Raw genomic sequence first — 24,068 nt, forward strand, 5'->3', positions numbered from 1 at the left:
ATTAGAGTCGCTTTTCAGCTTCAGTAGGACCTGGTGTAGGGTTGACTTCTGGTTGTCCAACAAAGGGTGGAAGATTATCGTGTATGACCATGTTAAGAATGGCATCCTCTGCAAGAGGAAGTCTAGCTTCTATAGCGATAATACGGCCTTCGATGGCGTTAAGGCGAGCATAAGCTTGGTCTTGGCTTGTCTGGAGACGAATGAGTGCAGCTAGGATTTGATCATTACCATTTACGGACGGTTGGGGTTGACCATTAACGCTTCCATGACTAGTTCCCACCATTTTGGAACTGAGGATAAGAGATCCGACGGCGAATCAAAACATGATCGACCATTTTTGCACACTTACTCAAAAAAAGACTCGACTCGTGAAGTGGGCGTGTGCCACTGTGTCAAGTGGGATTTGAAAATGATAAATTTTAAAATGTTTATCCTAGACAACTGTAGTATAGTTGTAGGAGTGCTGACTCGAAGTGAGGATTGAAATGGGTTTGAGGCCCGAATTTTGACTCGACATTTGGACAGAGTTTTGGCTTATTTTGCGATATTTTAGGCCATTTTCGAAAATATTTACTTTTTGAAAAGGATTTTATTTTACAAAATTTCGTCATGGTTTTGTTTACCAATGGTGATCACGTATATGATACAAACATACATATGGGCATTATAACGGTATACTGAGTGCATTTAAAGGGTTTTGGCTTAAAAGGTGGGTTGCCATACCAAGCAATCAAACCCTGGTCTGTGGAGAGGTCCGTGCCAAACATGAGTAAGGTCGGTTCCTAGTCTATTCCCTCGAGTAGTGAAAGCTCTTGATACAAACATGAATATGTACCACGGTATGGTTGACGTCAATCGCTATCCATCTTTAGGCCCAGATAAGAATTTGGACCGTTTGGATGGGACGATTGGTCGAATAGGTTGGGTTAAGCCTAGGAAGGCCGAATGAAACGACCAAAGAAGGTCGAGTAATGAAAACCGATAACTATCTCATATAAACTATTCCATAACCTTGTTCAATTTTCACCTTGGGTAACACGTAAGTGTATCATCCCCAGCGGAGTCGACAAACTGTGGACATGGGCCACCCGCGCCGCGCGTTGGTCTCGAGGCGACGACACTTCTCCCACGGAACCTTGGGTTTGCCAAAGCACGTCATGGGTCGTTACCGATTGGTGAGGCATTGAAACCGGTGAAAGGTTGAATAAGCCTGCATTTGTGGAGTCACCACCAATTTATTGTGGAAAAATTGGAAACCGTTCGAATACCTCCTGTCATGTCAAGACACAAAGTAGTAACATGAACACTAAGAACTCGTTACCCTTAGCGTTCTATGTCTAGAATGACTCTCGAAGATGCCAATGGACACGGATGTCCAGAGATAACTGGAGTAAGGAGTAAGGGTACATATTATGAAGCTCTTTAATCGAACAAATAATCCGGCTCGCCTCGATAGCGACCTCTACTAATGATTAGGGAAATCGTTCATATTTGATATGTCGTCGATGTAATGCATGTAATGCAATAAACAATAGATTAATCCTAGCATGTGAGATTAAACTAAGCCGGTTAACACGTGATTTAGCAAACAAATTGGTCGAAGTTGATGTTAGATTAATTACATATGAAGGCCATACAATTAAATCTTACATAATAATAAAATTACAATAACTAAATTACAAGCTTTACAAAGTTTATTTGATCTACGTCAAAAGCACGCTTAAAAACGGGATTGTGAAGAAGAAAATAAAAGAAAAAGAGAATTAGAATTTAAAAATATGAAAATACATCAGATTAGAAGTGATAATACGGATAATAGTCAATTTAAACCGCAATTAGAAGCTACGTCAAAGCGAGAAAGAGTTCAGAGACAGAAACCAGCCCAGAACAGGCGTAGCATCTGCTGCGTTCTTTCTAGAGCTGGGCTCTGGCTGTGAAGTCAGAATCGAGGATTGCTATCGTTCATTGGCAGATTTAAGGTCGATTATTGATATTAGACTCGAATTGAAGTGCTTTAATTGATTATATGCACCTGGAATCGTCATAAAACGAATTAAAGATGAGAATTTACAGCGATTTACATGATTACGATGAGCTCATGTCGGAAATACAAAAGAAGCGAAACTTCGAAAACGGAATTAAAATTGGTAAAACTGAAATCAAATAAAGAAAACTATGTAAAAAAGACCAATTCCAGAGAATCGATATGAGAAAATCGACCTTTTAAAATCCGGGTTTGAATAGACGACGAAAACCCGCAAATATTGAATTATAAGGGATTTATGTCGAATTATGAATTAAAATTTAAAGGAATAGTTAAAAGTATGTTTATATACTTAAACGAACAAAAGAAATGATAGAATAAGAGAAAAGGTAAAATTACAAAAAGTCGAGGAAGAAGAAGAAGAGCAGGAGCAGCGGCAGCCTCTAGAAGAGGCGCAGCTGCTGCTGCGACTCTTCCTGACGTCAAACCTCCGCTTTTTTGCAAATACGGTTTTAAAAGATGGTTTTGAAGACGGTTTTGAACGTGCTTTTGATATAGACCTTACATTAGATGTGAAAGATTCATTAACCCTCAAATTAAACTCTTTAATTTTAAATCTAAATTACTCATTAAATTAGATGATGGTCTTATGCATGCATAACAAAATAAAACAAAGATTAAGAAATGTGTTCCTTACATTGAAGAAAAACGGTTTATAGGGCACAAGCACGAACTCCTTTCTTACTTGTTCTTGAGCTTAAATAAATGGATGATCCTCCTTGTCTCCATAATGTGAGAACCTCCTTTCAATTGCACCAAGACAAACCCTTAATACTAATTTATATATTAACTAGATATATTAAATTAGTGACCTTAAAATTAATCTTATTATCCTTATTTCTATTACTACTTTTAGTAATCTAAATATAAGATTTTGAACAATTTTATTTTATTTTCTAAAACTTAATTTTAGAGAGAAAAGGAGAGAAGAGTAAGAAGAGAAATTGTGTAAGAATGAATGTGTAAAAATAAGAACAATTCTTATTGTAAGGGAGGGGGACAAAACCGGTGGGTAGAGAGAGGGATGAGAGCCAATGCATGCAAAAATGCTCATGCAATTGTTCTTATCAAAACTTGTAAGTGTGTAGAATAGGCTATAATTGTAATCATTGTGTATTCCACTCAAATAAACAATTTAGCTATTTCTTCCTAATCCCTCCATAAAACCGGTTTTCCTAGTTAAAATGGAGTCCATTTTATTTTTGTCAATTTGTCATTTTGTCATATAGTGTGTGACAAGTGACATATAACATGTTATTAATAATATTAATGCATATTAACAATTAAATATCATTACATATATTAATTTAATTATATACAATAATTGACTAGTAATTCCCAATTACATGTAAATAAAATGGTCCATGTTGATATCTATAACATATTGCAATTATAGTTAACTGTTCATTCTTAATTTAACTGTTTCATAAACAAAGTTTTAGTAATATAACATCTTAATTACTGAAACGAACCTCATTTAATCGAATTATAATAAGATTCATATTCTTACTCACATTTGTGAATTGTTCTATTTTAAAGAATTAATTAATCTTTATCTAATTAATTTTATCTATTAAGAGAATTGTCCTTTAGGTGTGACCTTAAGGGATCAACTGATCACCACCGTCAAACGACAGTAATATCAAACTCTAGTCAGCCAATCATTACCGATTAATGTTGATCAGTTGACGTATAAAATGAATTATCCCTTTATGTATTCTTATTATGAGTTTTAAATGTGATCGCACTATTGTCGAGGACACATACTCCAACAATCTCCCACTTGTCCGAGACAAGTGTGCGTCACCAATTCTCTTGTCCTATTACTATCTCCCACTCAATGCAAGGTGTCTTGCAGGTCATTCTTGCAAGTGATCATATCAAGAGTGGTTTCCTCGATCTGGAGAGTAACTGTCTGACCGAAATTATCTATCGTAGATACCTTCCGAGCATGGCCACGCATTTTAAGTTCACTACTCCTCGAATGGCCCTGAGATAATTTAAATAACCCTGACAAGGGGATGGACAATTCCTATCGCACTATTCCCTTTGTTTAGCCATAGCTCATCATGACCCAAAAGATGCCCATTAGACCTTATTTACGAAAATCGTACAACATAATTTAAAGTCACTCAGAAACTGTGCCAACTTGGGCGAATAGTCTTTAGTCAAAGAATTGACTCAAAAGAATACTATTGTAGCTCCCGCCACGACCAGGCTATATGAGTTACCAGAACTTATAAGCGGTCACAGCCCGACAAAGTGTCTCTTACAGTCTGTCTATGTGATCGACTGGTCATCTCTTATGAACCTATGGCACTTGAACTTGCCATCAATCGACTCACAATCTAGTCACTTAGAGACGTCATCTCATATGAACGACCAGGGGCAATTACTATATTAATCCAGTTCACTTTAACAGGGTTCAATGTTGTCTCAACAACTTATTTGGATATAACAAGGTAATAGAAGAGTTTAAGAAACTCAAACGATAAATGCGATTATCACATATGAATAGTCAATACCATATTACTACTTCACATTTTATAATCTAAAGTGTACCTTTTACACTCGTCAAGATGCAATAGAAGCTTGGTTAGTGGATATGTCATGTATCCATTCATTCCAACTTTATGAATTGTTATTTCCTTCTATCAATGTCATTTCTAATGTCATAAACTTTTCTAAGTACATGTCTAGACTTTTTCTTAGACTTGGGCTCTTGAACTTGAAAGATGCTCCCACTGTCATCATATAACTTGTGATAAAACACTTGGTAGAAGGAACTACCTATAGTCCCTTTATAAACCACCTTATCACAATGTACTCAGACTTCATTTGTAGAAATTGCAATGATTGATTCTTAAACATTATTCTAGTCACTTACTCCCGAGTCAATAAAATTAGCCTAGGATTTCGTTAAATCCTTATAAGTTTGGAAATTGAAGTTTGTGTAAACCTTCAAAACACAACTTAGTATGTCTTCCAAACACAAGAACGGATCCTCAGTTCTTCTCAGGAATTATAGTGGATATTCTTGAAGGCTTACAAATGACCTTTATACGAAATAACTTGTCATTGACTCATTATGCTCCAAGCATATTATTAATAACTCATGGCATGTGCATACATTGGCATACATGATCGTTCTAATGGCGGAAACATTAAAAATTTATTTCATGTGATCAACAACTCATGGGGTTCAGTGAATGACTATGACTCTATCATAGTAATTCCACTTTCATCTAAATGAATAACCTCTTCAACCTATGTTGATATTAAACCGATAAAAAATCTTATCAACATAAGATACTTATCTATGTGCCAACTTAAAATTCCCTATATAATGATAGATTTGGAATTTTAAAATGCAACATGTCTGCTTTCATCGAGAATTGAAAACAAAACACTCCTTCATCAACGGTAGTGTTAGCATGTCATCCTCAATGATATTAATATGAAAGACAATTTCTTCCACTGATCTCCATGTCTAAACATGACAATATTGACTCCCACTTAAATCCATGTATACTTATGGTTTCTTGACAACTCGAGTAAAACCATTTTCTTATCACATAACTTGAGATGATCATTGCAATTCTAACTGTTGATTAAAACCTTGTGTTAATGTCACACACTCACACCATTTCTAAATACCTATTTAGAAATTGGTCTTAACATCTAACTTGATCATTTACACTTTGAGGTGTAGCAATGATAATATGGATCTTAGCGTAGTTACCCTTTAACTCAGCTTTGTGGACAATTTAATGTCAATCCATGCAACTCTTATGCATAGACATCACATTGGTTCGTTAGGCTCTTATGTACATTGACTTGTAATTACTCGATATAACCACTTCATAATCTTTACAAAAGATCACTTTCTTTTGGTCTCTTCACTAGTCTTGAGTTTGACCTAACAAGCTTTCTTTTGGTCTCCTCATTACTTTATAACCACTTCATAATCTTAATAAAAGATCACTTTCTTTTGGTCTCTTAACTAGTCTTGAGTTTGACATAACAAGCTTTCTTTTAGTCTCCTCATTAGTCTTTAGTTTGTTACTAATTTTCTCCCACTCTATCTTTTGAAAAATACTCCTATTTTATCGAAAGATAGCTATGTAAGCAACAAACTATTCTCAAGAGTAAATGTCGCACATTATGACCTTAATAGATGACCCTCTTGTAATGACATTGTAATCTAGTAGTAAGATAGACAAACCTTTATAAGATAAACAATTGGACTCATATCCATGTCTTATACAATTTTAGGGTCTTAAGACCTCCCATAACTCGTATGGAGCCTTATAAGTGGTTACAAGCCTTAGTTATAAGTGGTGTTCTCAATTGGTTTATAAAATTCTCTACCTAGAGTTCAAATAACTCTATTTGAATTTTTAATCGTTCTATCTTATCCCAAATAAGATGTGATATTTGGTCATAAAAGTATAAGAGGGAATCAAATTCATGGCTTATGAACTTATTACAATGATCCAATCGTTATAATTCTTTTATGATCAATTTAAGTCAAATCAATTTATGTTGTTGATGTAAAAATGCATAATGACGAGTTTTTAGAACAAAGAAAAAATTCCGTTAACCGAATGACTTGGGTTGAAAGCCAAGCCATTAAAATTTATACAACCATTGTTTGCAAAATGGAAATAAAACAAACTTCCATGTCCAACATGGATATCAAAAGAAGTTCTAAAAACAATAAGCCAAAACACAATAATACTAAGAAGACAATACAAAATCATAAGCCAAGCTTCCATAGGTCTTCTACTATAGGCGGCTACACTAGCATCCCTTGTTGAAGATCATCCTCAAGCTTGCTTGTCCTTGCCTTTGTCTTTGCTCACATGCCCTATATCACATTTAAAGGGGAGTGAGAATCACAACTTGTAACTAAATACCAAAGTTGAGATTTATATCAATAACACAAAAATTAGAGAACTTATTACCTACTAGAGTCACACGTCTAGCTTTACCATCTCCAAGATACTTTGAGCAATTTCTCTTCCAATGGCCCGTACCACAACAATAGTGACACTTATCTTCGGAAGATGCACCCTTTTTGGGCTTGGATGAGCTATTTCCAATTGTTTTCCCTTTCCCCTTGTTGGGAGTGGGTTTCTTACCCTTTCAACTCTAGCGCTTTTCTTGAATTTTCCTTTGCTCTTTTCATTAATATTGAGCACATCCTTAGTCGCACTCACATTGAGACCCATGTCTCTCTCGGCTTGTACAAGCAAGTTGTGCAATTCATGGAGAGAGTTTTTCATGTTTTGCATATTGTAGTTTACCCTAAACTGTACAAATGCTTTGATGCGATTCAAGGAATGGAGAACTCGGTCAATAACGAGTTGTTCGGGAATTAAAATCTTTTGCAATTTGAGCGTTTCAACATGCTCAATCAATTTGAGTACATGAGGGCTCACTTTTTTACCCTCTTTGATGTTGAGCTCAAACAATGCGGAGGCTGCCTCATATTGGATGATTATAGGGGCGAAAACATGGTCACAAGCTTGACGTAGATCTCATAGGCGGTACCTATCTTAATAGCACTCCTTTGGAGATCCATCCATAGAGAAGATCAAGACATTCTTGATCGCAGCCGATTCCTTTAGGTAAGCCTCATAGGCCTCCCTAACCGCGGTGGTAGACCTAGTAGTAGGTATAGCGGGAGCGGCTTCGGTAAGGTAACGAAGCTTGTCGTCACCTTCCGCGGCCAAGAGGAGTTGCGCATCCCAATCGGCAAAGTTAGTGCCATTCTTTTCAAGTTTACATCGATCCATAAAGGATCAGAGACAAGAAGCATTGGTGAGAGGTGGAGCAGTTCCACTTGTGGAAGCGGATGAAATCGGAGTTGTCATTGCAAATTAATCGAATTTGACTACAAAAAGGAAATGAAGGAAACAATTAACATTTATTGTTTTTACTTGTAAACATTTTAACAAGGTTTTAAAGAAAATATGCATTTATATAATGACCTCGCACCTAAATTATATAAATGATTCCGAGATCCATCTTTACACAAACATGGGCACGGGAAACCGATACAACCCACATTTGCATAAATTTCTCTACCATAGAATTATCAGTCGATGTATTTCATAAATTCCATCTCTAGCCCCGGAACATAAGACTAGTCTTGATATCCCGTTGAGTCTAACCAAATTTCGCGTATAATAACGTTTTATTACCCCCACTTACCCAATGAAAAACGAAAGTACCACGGGGAACCGAATCTATCCCAAATGTCAAAGGGATTCATGAGTCCTACTATTTGGTAAGGCTAATCTCAATTTTAAATATGTGAGAGGTCTTGTCGATTTATTATCTATCCTCTTTTAAGTGAACTAAGTCGATGAATGCTCGATAATTATAATTGACAATAGTCGATAAAACGATTAAATATGCATGTGAAGTTATGGCGATTTGGTAATGCATGCAAACATAAAAAGCAAGCAAACAAAGAAAAAAAATTTCCTAGTATGGCCTTTCCGAAAATAGAAAATCTTATATTCTATTACATATTCGGAAACTAACTCCTTTGGTTCCTTGAATCTTCACGTGACACGCCTCCCAAGGACAAACACCGTCTTGATCGGAACTCCTTTCCGAATGGCACCGTCTTTAGAAAACTCCGGGATTGCAAATAATTAAATAATAAAATGTACATAGTACTTCCTATTATGCATTTGTAAAATGAAATCTAAATGAAATAAAATAAAAGTGATACGAGATCACAATAAATTACAACCGAATCAATATTTTCTCACATTACGAGTAATGTCGATTAAACTAAGGCCATACTAAGATAAAATTACATAATTCAAAATTATATAAAAGAAATATGACATTCATCAATGGAAAAATGCAGCATTATAATATGTATCTAACATGCCAAATTATGTGCCAAATCGCCCTATTAAACTGATATCGTATATATAATCCGATTTTATGGATATATTCGCAATTTGAACTTATTAAAATTACACAAAATAATACTAAAATCCAATTTTAGTCCACGTTAATTATCCTAACCTTTTAGGACTCAAAACTTAGTCATTACTCAATTTTTGACAATATTTCAACTTGATTTATCAATTATGCTCATTTTTTACCTTAATATCATAACTTATTATGAAATAAATCCAAATTAAATTACAATAATTTCAAAATTTGAATTTTAAATTTTTGAACATTATGGAAAAATTCCATGATACTCATAATGTCAAAAATCAAGGTTAAAATTTTCGAATTTATTTCGCGAAAAATATAGTTGCTATTTATCGGTTTTATCAAATAAAATATCTAAAGTATATGAAAATTAATCTAATCAATGTTCCAACTTTAGATCGGATTTTTGGGATAATAATGCAACCTAAAATAATTTTCTCATGCCATGTAATTCATTTTAGCTTATTTTGCTAAAATAAGCCGATTATGCATGCAAGAACCATAGCTCTTGATACCACTTGAAAGATTCATTAACCCTTAAATTAAACTCTTTAATTTTAAATGTAAATTACTCATTAAATTAGATGATGATATTATGCATGCATAACAAAATAAAACAAAGATTAAGAAATGTGTTCCTTACATTGAAGAAAAACGGTTTATAGGGCACAAGCAAGAACTCATTTCTTACTTGTTCTTGATCTTAAATAAATGGATGGTCCTTTCTTGTCTCAATGATGTGAGAACCTCCTTTCAATTTCACCAAGACAAAACCTTAATACTAATTTATATATTAACTAGATATATTAAATTAGTGTCCTTAAAATTAATCTTATTATTATTTCTATTACTACTTTTAGTAATCTAAATATAAGATTTATTTTCTTTTATAAAACTCAATTTTTGAGAGAAAAGGAGAAAAGACTAAGAAGTGAAATTGTGTAAGAATGAATGTGTAAAAATAAGAACAATTCTTATTGTAAGGGAGGGGGAAAAAACCGGTGGGTAGAGAGAGGGAGGAGAGCCAATGCATGCAAAACTACTTATGCAATTGTTGTTATCAAAACTTGTTAGTGTGTAGAATATACTATAATTGTAATCATCGTGTATTCCACTCAAATAAACAATTTAGCCATTTATTCCTAATCCCTCCATAAAACCGGTTTTCCTAGTTAAAATGGAGTCCATTTTATTTTTGTCAATTTGTCATTTTGTCATATAATGTGTGACATGTGGCATATAACATGTTATTAATAATCTTAATGCATACATACAATTAAATATCATTACATATATTAATTTAATTATGTACAACAATTGACTTGTAATTCCCAATTACATGTAAATAAAATGGTCCATGTTAATATAATCTATAACATATTGCAATTATAATTAACTGTTCATTCTTAATTTAACTGTTTCATAAACAACATTTTAGTAATATAACATCTTAATTACTAAAACGAATCTCATTTAATCGAATTACAATAAGATTCATATTCTTACTCACATTTGTGAATTGTTCTATTTTAAGGAATTAATTAATCTGTATCATTATACAATTAATTAATTTTATCTATTAGGGAATTGTCCTTTAGTTGTGACCTTAAGGGATCAACTGATCACCACCGTCAAACGACAGTAATGTCAAACTCTAGTCAGCCAATCATTACCGATTAATGTTGATCAGTTGACGTATAAAATGAATCATCCCTTTATGTATTCTTATTATGAGTTTTACAAATGTGATCGCACTATTTTCGAGGACACATACTCCAACAAGATGATAAAAAATAAAAAGTACAATAAGTAAATGAGATTTACACCCTCAGAGTTACATGTTTGACGAAACGAGATTGACAAAAGTTATCGTTTAGTGATTGCTCGACTCGAAAATGCGTCGAAAGTGCCCTTAACAAGGATTTAAAAGATTTATTAAGTTGATTAAAGTGGAGTAGGTCAAGTTGGTCAGTCTATGCAACGTGACTCGGACTCAGAATGATATGAGCTTACGTGGTCGATTGATCAAGCACGTAGGCGTCGAAAGCAATAACGTAGTCTAGAATACAAAGAGAGAGAAGAGAAGGGGCGGAACACTCGCGTGCCAAATATGGAGACCGAAGGTCTCTATTTATACTAAACCTGTGGAGGAGTTTAGGAATGACACAGATACGGAAACAAATCACGGAAATATTCTAGAAAGCGTGGAAAGACGGCTGGGGAAGAGGCGCAGCAGCCACTGCGACCCTTGGAAGAGGCGCAACAGATGCTGCGTCATTTCCCGAGAAGTTTCCTCCTCAGCAAGAAAGATTTCCGCGTTTTTTTATGGAATTCTGGTAGATATACACTTCCTTATTCCGTGAAACACAATATGCGGGAGATATTTACTTAAAAATATTTAATTTAATTAGGAATAAATATCCAGAGAATTCTAGAACACTTCGGAATATTCCGACTCGACATTTAAACGGTTTTTAGAAAATGAAGCGGTTTTTGACCCGGACTCCAAATAAACTCTAATTACTGTCAAAACGACCGTATCGGCGCATAGATAACGACCATGAGGTTGACTCGAGTGTTTGAGCTATCACTTTTCGATGAATTTATAAGCTGTCATAAATCGCTCGGCGTATCAAACATGCGGCCCAACCATCACTTGGTGGTTGGCGGGAGGTGCAAAAATGAGGTATCTACGGAGTCTTCCACGAGTCATGGCAGAGATAGGTTCGCATAGTTGATAGAAGTCACGAGTTGTATCTTTTATTTTGTTTAATCACTTGTAATATAATATAATAGTTCTTTTATTGACATTTGATTATTATTGTTCCTCGGGCAACCGAGATGGTAACGCCCTTATCTAGTGGGGAAGGCCTTGTTAAGGCTCCTTGGTAGATGGTCGTGTTACAAGACCGTCTCATTTCACAATGTTGTGTTTTTTTGCTCGAGTTGTGTGCCCCACTAGGTTGTATTGTAGTCGAGGAAGACCATCTTAGCCATGTCAAACCTTCGTTGGGTGTTTAGGGACGAAATTTCGCATTTCGCCTTTATCAGACGGTCTTATGCTGATGAGATAAGCATTTGTTTGGGCTCAAAGTGAGCCATTTTGCTTTGACATGGACCTTAACGGTAGTTGAGGTCACTTTGGGACGTGATCAAGTCACATTGCTTTGTTGTGGTCGTAGTTTGAATTTTTGACCTATTTGTCCTTAATTTGGCGTAAAATTGCCTTTTTCGAGCTGTGTAAAATGCCCAGTTGTGTCGGGAATTTTTGTTGCTAATTTTTGCGGACTTGGTGTGTGCCCGAGGGTGTTGGGTTGTCTTTGAAGTTTTTTGTTACTTTTGACTCGTCTTTTGCTTTAAAAGAAGGGCGAGTCATTTTTTGTGAGTTTTTTTGTGAAATGTTTTGCTGGATGGGATTGGGTGGGTTTGCCCTTGCTTTTGTTTTTTATTTGCAGGTGATTTTTGTTTTTTTGGATTTTGTCTGTTTTGTGCCGTCGTAATGCCGAAATTTCGGCTGACGTTGTTTTTGTTTTGATTTCAGGTGAGTGTTCTGGGGCTTATAGGCCCACTAAGTCTGTGGCTGAGTCCTTGGGGGAGGAGGAGAGACGGTTGTCGTCCTGTCTTTGTCCAGTTGCATTTTTCCCTGGTGGCCTTTGTCCAGCCCTTGATCACGTGTTGGTCATTGGCTGTTCTCTGTAGAGATTTGGACGTCTGATGATTGGGGGTCAACACCAGTGCGTCTTTCTACATTTCTATTTTCAATCGTCACTGAGTTTTTATGGTTGGGGGTCAACATTGGGGTGGCACCCTATGTCGTGGCTCTTACTCGTCGCTGAATTCCGATGATTGGGGGTTAACGTCGGGGCGATGCACTTTATCACAATTCCCGATTGTCATGTCGTCCAAAGTCTGTCAGGCACTTTTTCCTTTTTTGTTACGGAGTAGGAAAGAGAGATTACCATCATGGTAACCACCTCTACTTCCGCTGTTACTCTCTTTTCCATGTTGTTCCCTTTCTTTTCTAGTTAGAAGGATAGGAAGTGCTTAGTTCGGTAGGTGACGGATAGCCCCAGTTCATTGTTTTAGGCCAGTGTCTGTCTCATAAATACTTGTACCAGATCCTGTTCGTATGGTCAGTCGTTTATATCAAACGTGTGTTGATGTATTTTGCGTGAGGCGGTTTGTATTTATGTTTTTTTTGTCCGTAGCGTTTTTGTGTTTGGCTTTTTTTTCTGTTGTGTTTCGGAGAAGCACGGTCAACGGCTGCTTCCCCATTTCCTTCGGCTTTTGTTCCTGCATCGTTAGTGTAGAAAACAGGCAACAGGTAGCACATATGGCACACACGTAAACACGCAAAAGTATTTGTTGAAAATAAAAATAACCACGATAACTCGAAGTTAAAATTGAAATTGTTTATTTTTTTTTTAAAAAAAAGAATTTTGAAAATTCCGCTACAAGGAGTCACGTCTGGATTTTTCAAATGAAATTGTTTTGAGATTTCGAGAAATTAATTCGTGTTTGAATTAAATCGCATCGAATTTTGCCAAAAAATTGATTTGCAACTCGAAAATTAAAAATCAAACCATCAAGGATGAATTTCAAGAGAGATTTTGTGAGTGTGTTAATTTTGATTTTTTCCGAGGTCAAGAGTCGAATTTGCAAGAGTGTTTTGAGAAAAATTGATGTTATGTTATAAATTTTGATTTGTGGAAATGCAAAAAATGCGAAAAATTTTCAAAATTTTTGACTGACATGGAAACGTCCGTCGCGGATCGGGGCGACTAGCCCTTCCGCCTAAAAAAAGAGAAAAAACCTGTATCTTTAAAGATACGTCATGGAAACCGTGTCGGATTTCGCAAAATGCGAATCTAAGGAAATGTGATTGTGAGAAAACACAAAAACTTTCCGGATAGGCCTGAAGAGGCGCGAGCCTTAAGGCGAGAAAAACGATGCGTCAGAATGAAGCACAACTTGACACGGACAAGTCAATGAAAGGATTCTAAACCCTCTAATTAAACACTTTAATTATTTATCTAAATTACTCATTGATTTAGATAATGATCTACTGCAAGCATAACAAGATATAAATAGAAAAGTATGAATAATGTTCCTTACATTATTAAAAATCGGTCTAAGGGCACAAGTAAGGACTCCTTCCTTCACTTGTTCTTGAGCTACAAATTAAAGGATGATCCTCCAAAATCCCAATATTAGAGATTCTCCTCTTGATGGCACCAAGACAACCCCTTAATTCTAATTAATATATTAACTAGATATATAAATAGAGACCTTAAAATATAATCTAATAATATTTCTTATTACTACCTTTAGTAAACTAAATAATATTAGATTTTTGAACAATTTATATTCTAAAACTAATTTTTCGAGAGAATGAAGAATAAGAGAGAAGTGAATAATGTAAGAATGAATATTAGAGAGAATAAGAAAAATTCTTATGCAAGAGTAGAGGGGGAAAACCGGTGGGTGGGGTGGTTAAAGGACCCTATGCATGCCCATTCTCTTTTGCAATTTGTTCTTCACAAAAACAAGCTAGAGTGTAGATTAGGTTAAATGGTAATCATTGTGTTTTCTATAATTAAAAACAATTTAACCATTTCTCCTAAACACCCCTTTAAAACCGGTGCCTCTATGTAATATGGAGTCCATTTTATTTTTGTCAATTGTCACTTTGTCATATAATGTGTAACATGTAACATGTAACATGTTATTATTAATAATAATGCATATTTAACAATTAAATATCATTACATATTTTAATACAATTATATATAACAATTGACTAGTAATTCATGATTACATGTATATAAAATGGTTTATGTTAATATAATCTACAACAAATTGTAATTATAATTAACCGATCATTCTTAATTTAATTGTTTCATAACATTGTTTTAGTAATATATATATATATATAACATTTTATTTACTAAAACGAATCTCATTTAATCGAATTACAATAAGATTCATATTCTTACTCACATATGTAAACTGTTCAATTTAAGGAATTAATTAATCTGTATCAGTATAAAATTAATTAATTTATCTATTAAGGGAATCGTTCTTTAGGTGTGACCTTAAGGGATCAACTGATCACCACCGTCCAACGACAGTAATGTCAAACTCTAGTTAGCCAATCATTACCGATTAATGTTGATCAGTTGACGTATAAAAATGAGTCATCCCTTCATGTATTCTTATCATGAGTTTTACTAATATGATCGCACTATTGTTGAGGACACATACTCCAACAATCTGCCACTTGTCCGAGACAAGGGTGCGTCACCAAATCTTTTGTCCTATAACAATATCCCACTCAATGCAAGGTGTCTTGCAGGTCGTTCTTGCAAGTCATCATATCAAGAGTAGTTTCCTCGATCTGGAGAGTAACTGTCTGACCTAAATTATCTATCGTAGATACCTTCCGAGCATGGCCACGCATTTTAAGTTCACTACTCCTCGAATGGCCCTGAGATAATTTAAATAACCCTGACAAGGGGATGGACAATTCCTATCGCACTATTCCCTTTGTTTAGCCATAGCTCATCATGACCCAAAAGATGCCCATTTGACCTCATTTAGGAAAGTCGTAGAGCATAATTTAAAGTAACTTTGAAATAGTGCCAACTTGGGCGAATAGTCTCTAGTCAAAGAATTGACTCAAAAAAATACTATAGTAGCTCTCGCCACGACCAGGCTATATGAATTACCAGAACTCTATAAGCGGTCACTGCCCGACAGAGTGTCTCTTACAGTGCCTATGTGATCGACTCGTTGTGGACATGGGCCACGGGGGCGCTTGGGAAAAAAGCGTTTGCATTTGTGGAGTCGCCACCAATTTATTGTGGAAAATTGGAAATTGTTCGAATACCTCGTGTCATGTCAAGACACAAAGTAGTGACATGAACACCAAGAACTCGTTACCCTTAGCATTCTATGTCTAGAATGACTCTCGTGGATGCCAATGAACACGGATGTTCACAGAGATCTGGAGTAAGGGGTGAGGGTACGTATTAGGAAGCTCTTTTGATCGAACACCTAATCCCGCCCGCCTCGATAGCGGCCTCTACTAATGATTAGGGAAATTATCTATACTCGATATATTCTCGATTATATGTATGCAATGCAACATCCATAGAATTAATCCTAGCATGTGAAGATTAATACTAAGTCGGTGAAACATGTAGTTTTAGCATACAATTGGGTCGAATCGGGATTTAAGTTCAATTACATGTGAAAGCATACGAGCAATAAAAAGTACAATGATAAATACAAAAAAGGAAAATTACAATAATGAAAATTACAATAATTACATCAGGTTTAATGATTTATGTTGAAAATACATCTAAAACGGATAATTTGGAAAAGAATAAATGAATGAATAAATTAACGAACAGAAATTAAGGCGATAATACGATTAATAGTAGATTAATACGCAATTAATAAAGTAGGTCAAGGCAAAGCGGGAGTTCAAAGACAGAAGTCAACCAGGAACAGGCGCAGCAGAGCTGCGCCCTCTGGAAGAGGCGCAGCAGTCACTGCGTCTGTTCCTTGGCTCAGTTCTGGCTGTGAAGCCGGAATTGCAAATTGTTAATATTCGTTGGTGATTTTAATGATTGATATTATATTATTTACTCGGATGGAAGTGATTAATAGGTTATTTACATATGATTAACGGTCATAAAAGCAATAAACATGGATGAAATTAATTTAGAATGAATATTACAAGATTAAAAAGGGTTAATTAACAAATTAATAAACTAACTAATTAATTAGGTTAAATACGATGAATTAATGATGGACTAACGATGATATGATAATAAACAGATGAGAATATATCAAAGATCGAATTCCAAAAACTCAATATGAATGAATCGAATTTCTACAACCCAGACTTGACTTTAATGACGAAAACTCGCAAATATTAATTACTTGGGATTTAAGTCGGGAATTTAAGAGATGAATTATATGTTAATGATGATGAACAATTTATATGTCAAATTATTATGTTCAGATTGTTATATTAAAACAAGGAACAAAAGAAAACAAAAGAAAAACAAACGAATCAATGAAAGACGAAGGAAGAAGAAAGGAAGCGAGAATCGCGCACCTCACAAAGAGGAGCAAAGCAGTCTGCGTCCCTTCAAGGGGCGCAGCGATTCTTTGCGTCCTTTCTCGACGGTTATCCTCTGATAATCCGTAAAAAGGGTTTTAAACAAAGGGTTTTAGAAATCGGTTTTAATTGTATTTTTGACGTAAATCTTACAATATGATTACAAAAACTAAATAACAATAAATAAAAGAGAGATTTACACCCTCAGACTTACATGTTTGACGAAACGAGATGAACTAAGTTATCGATTAGTGATGCTCGACCCGAATGTAGACGAAAGTGCCCTCGTAAGAGGAAATTAAACAGATTGATTAAAGTTGATTATAGTGGAGTTGGTCAAATTGGTCGGTCATGCAAAACGAGTCTAGTACTCAGAAGGATCCGAGGATACGTGGTCGAAAGTTCGAGCACGTAGGCGCCAAAAAGTAAGAACGTGGTCTAGAATGCAAAGGGAGAAGAAAAGGGCGGACACTCGCGTGAGAAATATGTGAGACCGAAGGTCACTATTTATACTAATCACGTGGAGGAAGTAAGGTTTTTTCGGAGAAACTTTGGAAGTGAATCTCGAAAAGATATGAAAAGATACGAAAAATACGCAGAAAAGGACTTGGGAAGAGGCGCAGTAGGCACTGCGTCTCTTGGAAGAGGCGCAACACTTGCTGCGTATATTCCCAAGTGGTTTCCTCATGCGGAAGCAAAATTTCCGCGTTTAGTTTATGGAATAACGGAATAATTTGGTTTTCCTTAATATTTTGTGTGAATATTACGGGAAATTGTTTACCAAAGACTAAAAGATTTATGAAAGATTTATAAAAAATGGAATAGAAATATCCGGAACATTCCAACACATTCTGACTCGGCATTTTAATGGTTATCAGAAAATGAAGACGGTTTTAAGCCCGGACTCCAAATGTACTCTAATTACTGTCAAAACGACCGTATCGGCACGTAGATGACATTTAAGAGGTAGACATAAATGTTTGAGCGATCACTTGACGATAAACATATGAACTATCACAAATCGTTCCGCGTATCAAATATGCGGCCCAATCTTCACCGGGTGGTTTGCGGGAGGTGCAGAAATGAGGTATCTATAGAGCCCCAACTTTGACTGAGCCTTGGACAAGGCAAAAGGCAAAGTATAGCCATCAGGTCAATTGAAGATTATAACCTGACGACTATGGCGACGCGAGGCGGCTCAAGGGGTCTGAACCAAGGACCTGTCGTCGGGAACATTTTAGAATCTGTCGACTATCGGGGAGGGTCGTTTAAAGTCCATTAGACTACGTAAGGAAGCTCGCCAGCCATAAGAAGAGACCATACCTGAAATTCTTTGAAACTACAGGGAAAATAAAATGTGATATTTGGAGAAGACAGCAGGACACGGTTTGGAACCGCTGGGATAAATCTGCTTGTGTTCAGCTTCAAACAAACTTCGGAAGAATTTGGGGTCGATGTTGATCTCCATGTCTCGAGAGAGAGACTGTCGGTCGTGAACTCTCGCCGGGGGAACTTAATCGGGAACTGATCTCCATGTCTCGAGAGGGAAAGTCTATCCGTGTACTCTCGCTGGGGGAACTTAATCGGGAACTGATCTCCATGTCTTAAGAGGGAAAGTCTATCCGTGTACTCTCGCTAGAGGGAACAGAATAAAGGTGTGACGAAACACCTGTCAAAGAATATTTGCTCGTTGTGACAAGCTAGGTCTTGGATAAGAAAGGTGATAATTTGTTGTTGGCTTGGAAGATGTGGATTCGGGTGAAGAACATACGTCAAACGGACCAAATATGCGATGTAGCATCAAGGAAGAGGCGCACCAAGGATGGGCCCACAAAATAACGAACTCATAACGAATTTTTTGAAAACTCGTATGAGGGGAAGCTGAGGAAGAGGTGCAGCAAGAGCTGCGTTCCTTGGAAGAGGCGCAGCACCTGCTGCGTCTTTTCCTGGGCGCGTCTTTCCTGCGTAAAAACCCGATGAAACAGGGGTTTCATTTCATTATTTCGAAACATAAAATCTCAATTACTCTCTCAAATTCCAACCATTTCCGTCAAAATTTGATCCAAAAGCTTGCATTTGCCATGACTAATCGAGGTATGTATATCAATCTTGCATTTATCTTCCGTATTTGCTCAATTGGGATCGACAAAATTAGGGTTTTCGACCCTAATTAGTCGAAAATTTGGGGCTTTTTCCCCAAATGATTTTGCCTTGCCAACTTGACTTTGTAAATGGCTAATTGGTAATATAAGGATCATAACCATGAATTTGTTTCGAATTTTCGTTGAGTTTTGAGCATTTGAGTGAAATTGAGACGGTTTCACAGCTAAACCGTAAATTGCTTCGAAAATAGCCCTAGGATTACCCATTTGTGATGAAACTTTATATTTGGAATCCTTGTATGATGGGTAAACTTCCTACCATCTCGGAATTTTGGTTTGTGACGGCTTTTTCAGGACACTTTTCTGGGGCATAATCGCCGTTATAACGAAATGCTGCCGAAATTCCGACTCGAACCCATTACTAGGCTCCAACTTAGGCTTAACTTGACCCAAATTTCCACATGAGTGGACGGGTTTGTGGGAAAATTGCAAAAGATGGCGAGAAAAGAGAGATTTCAAAGCTCCGAAAACTCGAAAATCCCCTAATCAAGGCTTGTCGTCACTTGACGCGGCCTAAATTTACTTTAATCTTGCAGGTGACGAGTCTTCTATGTCTAGGAGGGCTCCCATAGACATAGACACTGCTTTTGACTCTTCGCAGGTGCTTGAGGAGGCGTTGGAGGAGATTTCACCGCTGCGGTGATGGCTGCTGAGGACGAGGTCCTAGAGGAGGAAGCTGCTGAGGAGGAGGAGGCCCCGAGATGGGCCAACGTTGGACGAGGTGGTCGCCAACTGAGGGCAGCATCTGCATGGGCTGAGACTTGGGACAGTAGGGACCTTCTTTGGGCTGCGGAGGGTCACCTGTCTTACAGGACGGTGAAGAGCTTGGTAAATAGGATTCATCACTCTTCATTCATGTTCTTTCATTTCTGTTTGTCATTCCTTTTCTTCTTCATTTGAGCTAAAGATAGCTTTTGTTTCAAATCATCATAGGAGGCCGGGAACATCAGGTCGTTCTCGGGTTACACGACGGCGATGGGGTGCTACGAGAGGCTGTCGGTTGAGGAGCGAGCCATGATCGAACAGGGAGCGTTCGGTGCCTTGGTGCAGGCTTGGAGGGATATGCGAGGAGGAAGCTTCGGGCTAACCTCAGTCTCGTCCGAGCTTTCTTGGACCGGTTTTGGGACACGACCTCCACGTTTCACATGCCTTTTGGTGAGGTGGGGGTCACTTTGGAGGACTACGGCATGATTTCTGGTCTGCCGTGTGAGACTGAGGTGGTGGAGTGGCCAGAGACGGCCATGATGGTTGACTCGGTGGAGGCCAGGAGGTTGATCGGCTGGAACTTGGCGCCGAAGGCGGCTGCGGTATCTGGCTTGGTGCCTAGTTCTTACGTTCGAGACTACTTCGTGGGGAAGACCCCGGCGTTGGTGGTGATCGAGGGGAGGGAGACGGCTCCTCCTCCCTGCACTGCAGAGCAGAGAGTCCGCTTGTGGCTCTGGTGGTTTCTGTCTTCGATTTACCTAGGAGACAAGGGAGAGATGCTTTCGACGAAGCTTCTTCCCTCCCTTTCTGACCTGAGCTCCCTAGGCCGTTGGGACTGGGTCACTGCTGGTTTTGCAGTCCTTATCCGCTTCATGAGGGCCATGGTTCGTCCGGAGTTGATGGAGAAGGGAACTTCTCTTGCTGCTGTCGGCCCTGGACTGTTGTTGGAGGTATGAACCTTCACTTTTTCTCATGAAAGGTAATTTCTTTTTCTTATCAAGTCATGAAAGATCGTTCTTGATTATCTTGATTTACAGGCGTGGGTATACTCCTACTTTCCGGGCCTCGCGCCCAAGAGGACAGAGCCGGTGGAGAAGGCCTATCCCGTCGTGAGGGATTGGGTGATGTGCCGCACGAGGAGTCGGCGTTCCTTCCACGACGTCTGTCGGCGGGAGGTGAACGCTCTTCAGCTGGACGGCGTGAGTACTTCACCTTACCTTTGACTGTGTTTCTTTCTTCTACTTTTAGAACTGATCATAAGAATGACCCTTCGTTTGCTTTTCTAGTGGGTGCCTAGGCCTTGCGTGGAGTACGCTGGCGCTCCTCCTTTCGTGGCTGAGGTCCTTCGACCTAGGAGCTCGAGCCAGCTACTGCTGAGGACGTCAATGGGTCCTGTGTGGTACTTGGGTGAGCGCCTGACTCGACAGTGCTCTCGGGACGTCTTGACGGTTCCCATCGATCCTCCTTGGACGCTGTTTAGGGAGCCTTCTTGAGGCTCAGAGGGAGGCTGACCTGGCTGGCGTCGGTGGCGACGCCCTCCTCCTTCCCGGTGAGGACTACTCGGCGTTCCTCTATGGGAGGTTGGCGTACTGGCCGGTTGTGGTAAGTGCTTTGCCCTCTTTCCTTTTTAATTGTTTGAGCATACGATGAAAGATCATCGGTTAACGGAAATCATCTGACTTTGCAGGAGGTCGAGGCGGCGGGCATCGAGCCCCCAGAGTACCCCGAGACCCTTGAGTACACCGACACGACGGGGATGACGACAATCTCTGAGCTACGTGACTTTGACGTGGCGATGAGAGATGCTGGCCTCGACGATTGGCAGCATCTGATCCGGAGGGTGAGTCTTCTAGCCTGTATAGTTTTCGTGTAAGAACACATTTGCTCGAGTTTGCTCAATTGCTAAACATTTTTCTTTTGAAATGCAGGTCGTGCCATCCCAGTTCGTGGCTTTGTGGAGGGTAGCCAACCGGTTGCGGGCTACCGCCGTCGAGGCACTTGCTGGTGGCCGAGGACGTCAGGTATGAACCTTCCGTTTACTTTATTTTTGAATTTTTGAATTTTCCTTTATGCTTGAAATGGTTGACATGAGTCAGTTATGTCGTTTTCAGAGGGAGCTGGAGCGAGAGCTTGCCCAGTCCCGAGAGGAGACGGATCGCCTGCTGAGGGTGCTCGAGGTTCGTGATACGTGCCTAATGTATAGTATTTTTAGCCTATTTCAGCACGTATTTCTATGCATTTTCATACTATTTTTATGGTATTTTGCCCCGAATTGGCTACTTTGGTTCGTTTTGTCTATTTTGTAGAAATGAACGCGGAAGTAGTGGAACCGTACTCTTTTTCGTCCTTTTTGCATGCATTTAGAGGAGACGGGATTGTCCAGAGTGAGATACTGCATTTGGAAGCGTCATGGCACGCACTACGAGGCACTTGGGTGAAGACGTGAGCTGAAATGAAGACATAATCACTCGATCGAGCTGTTTGCCAGTCGATCGAGTGGTTTCTACACCCTCTGATGCTCGATCGAGTAACATTTTACTCGACCACTGAGCTGCACAAAGACCAAGTTCTCCATCGAGTAACCATTTGGTCGATCGAGTAACCTTTGCTGAGAAGTTGGTCGATCGAGTGGTTTAATCCACTCGATCGAGTGGTTTTTACGGGTATGGGCTTTTAATCAGTCCGTGTGATGTTTTATTCCGCAAGCTTTAGTTTCTTTTCTATTTAAACCTATGTTAACTAGGTTAAGGACATCATCTTTTGTCATACTTTTACTCTATCTTTGACAGTAGAAAACTTTTACTACGTTACTTTTATTCTTCTTCACTGTTACTTTACTTCAGGGTTATTATTGCTCGGATTCAGTTGTTCTTTACGCCGGATTCGCATTGATTGTAATTCCTTCTCTTCCTTTATTGATAATAATCATTTTGTTGCTTTAATTTCTCATTTGTGTTCTTATTTCACTTGCCCTAGTTTTCATTATTGCGAGTTTTAGTTTATTTATAATGTTCACTGCTGGGAAATTGTCTGCTGTTAGTTTAATCACCGATATGAGTAGCTAAACTCCCTTCATGTTGGGATTAGGGAATCTGCGGTTGAAAGATGACGATCTAGTAGATGAATCAGACGAATTAATCACGAGACTCTGTCACTATAGCAATTTAACTGTAATTCCCGACCTAGTTGAGTGTACGCTTCTATGTCAACCTTTAATCTGGCTAAAATTAATCCTGGATCGAAAGATTGGACTAAATAGGCCTGCAATAAAAAGTAGACTACCCTAATGAGGACGAAAGTTAAGTTAGTGGTATTTTAGGATAGAAAGTGGACCGAAAGGACCTTTTAACATCCGTCTCACATTAGTTCGTCTGAATCATTTACAGCTGAGTTATTGGACTACCGTAGTGAACCGAAATCCTGACATGTCCCTCTCTTCTTGATAGTTTAAATCGTATTTTATTGCCTTTACTGCTCTTTACTTTATTTCTCTTCCTTTCAAACCTCGTAGTTTAGAATCAAATTCAACCAACCTCCAATTGTTACCATAGGATTAGAATTAGACAGCTATAATTGCATTACCTCCCTATGGATTCGATACTCGACTGCCTCTGCTACATTTTAGTTGAGACCGTTAGGTTTTATCTTTGATAGGGTTGCGATAGCCGTGTCAAATTTTGGCGCCGTTGCCGGGGAGGCAATTGTTCAATTTATTAGTTGTTTTATTTTAGTCCTTTTTCAGTTTAAGGAACACCCGTTCCTTAGACTATTCTTATATCCTGTTTGTAGTTTCCTCTTATGCGCAGGTCTCAGGGCGGTGAATTATTGCCTTATAATCCTGAGCTTGAGAAATCTTTGCGCGAGTTGAGACGATCACAAAGGGTATTACCGACAGAGGAAGAGCTAAGTACTCTGTCAAGCTTTCACGAGAACGAGCTTTTCGAGGAAAATCCATCTTCATCCCCAGTCTCCAATTCATCAACTGAGACAGTTACTTCTCCGGACTTTCTACAAATGGCCGAAGAAGCAACCATTGCCAGTCATTCTGAACCGATAG

At 38.1% G+C, this 24,068-nt stretch overlaps 1 long non-coding RNA gene across 1 annotated transcript in view; it reads left to right on the plus strand.

Annotated features, from left to right (window-relative positions):
• Positions 1-13,178, plus strand: part of LOC141600197 (uncharacterized) — a 30,246-nt gene extending 17,068 nt beyond the window's left edge. The window contains exon 4 of the long non-coding RNA XR_012524250.1: positions 12,555-13,178. This is a non-coding gene — a long non-coding RNA (uncharacterized LOC141600197). The remainder of the gene's footprint in view (positions 1-12,554) is intronic.
• Positions 13,179-24,068: the final 10,890 nt, after the last annotated feature.

The sequence above is a fragment of the Silene latifolia genome, chromosome 9, assembly GCF_048544455.1.
Source record: "Silene latifolia isolate original U9 population chromosome 9, ASM4854445v1, whole genome shotgun sequence".
NCBI classification, from domain to species: domain Eukaryota; kingdom Viridiplantae; phylum Streptophyta; class Magnoliopsida; order Caryophyllales; family Caryophyllaceae; genus Silene; species Silene latifolia.